Below are 1,069 nucleotides of genomic sequence, written 5' to 3'. Positions count from 1 at the left end.
CCGTAAAGATTTACACCCTCGGAAACCCTGTACAGGGTCGCTATGGGTCGGAACCGACTCGACGGCACTTAACAACAACAACAAACAACAAAACAAAATAAACCTGGATGCTTGAAGAGGAGGCCGCTGTAGTAGCAATGACAGAGGGGCAAGAGGACCTAAATCTGCCCAATGCACTCATCACCAGGATTTTCAAGGAGGTGCTCCCAGGCAGCGTCAAAATCTCTAAAGGAGTCCCAGAGTACCGTCTCCCGCATTGCCAGTGTCTTCATGCTGTATGCCATGTCCTGTACCAACAACTTTGCAATGAAAAGGAAGTGCAAGACACTGAATGCCAGTCATATGCTCTCAGCCATGGAGGAAATGGAGTTCCATTGGTTCATTTCTCCACTGAAAGAGGCTTTGGAAGCATATAGGTAAGAACGGAAAGGCAAGAAAGAAGCTTCAGAGTAAAAGAAGAAGGACCAAAAAAAAAAAAAAAATCACCCGATTCAGACGAACAAGACAAGAGCAGGGATGAGGACAACGATGAAGATGAGGAAAAGCTGGAAGAAGAAGAACAGAATGAGGAGGAGGAAGAGGTGGACAACTGAATTGGATGGGAAGACTATGGCACCTTAGAAGGTGCCACTCTGGAATGTGGTACACATTTATATGAAGCTCTTTCCTACTGGGCAGAGGAGTCTTAGCAGATGTATCTGAGAAAATGGAAATTAAACTGGCTAGAATCATCAAAACCAGCGCTTTCTAAACTCAAAAAACAAAATAAACCCATTACCATCAGGTTGATTTTGACTAATAGCAACTATAGAGTAGAACCATATGGTACACAGAATAGAACTGCCAGAGTGTCCAAGACTGTAAAATCTTTATGGAAGTCAACTACTGCATCTTTCTCTTATAGAGCACCTAGTAGCTTCTAATTACTGCACTTTCAGTTAGCAATGGAATGATTTAACCAAGGCTACCTAAATGGACCTCACCAGATGGAACACATAGAAATCAAATAGACTACATCTGTGGAAAGAGAAGATGGAAAAGCTCCATATCATCAGTGAAGACAAGGCCA

At 42.9% G+C, this 1,069-nt stretch overlaps 1 pseudogene; it reads left to right on the top strand.

Annotated features, from left to right (window-relative positions):
- The first annotated feature begins 137 nt into the window (after positions 1-137).
- Positions 138-593, top strand: LOC102838455 (annotated as a pseudogene).
- Positions 594-1,069: the final 476 nt, after the last annotated feature.

Source organism: Chrysochloris asiatica, unplaced genomic scaffold (assembly GCF_000296735.1).
Source record: "Chrysochloris asiatica unplaced genomic scaffold, ChrAsi1.0 scaffold00793, whole genome shotgun sequence".
Classification (NCBI taxonomy): domain Eukaryota; kingdom Metazoa; phylum Chordata; class Mammalia; order Afrosoricida; family Chrysochloridae; genus Chrysochloris; species Chrysochloris asiatica.
The sequence above is the reverse complement of the archived record's forward strand: the minus strand, read 5'-3'. Positions and strand labels throughout refer to the sequence as shown.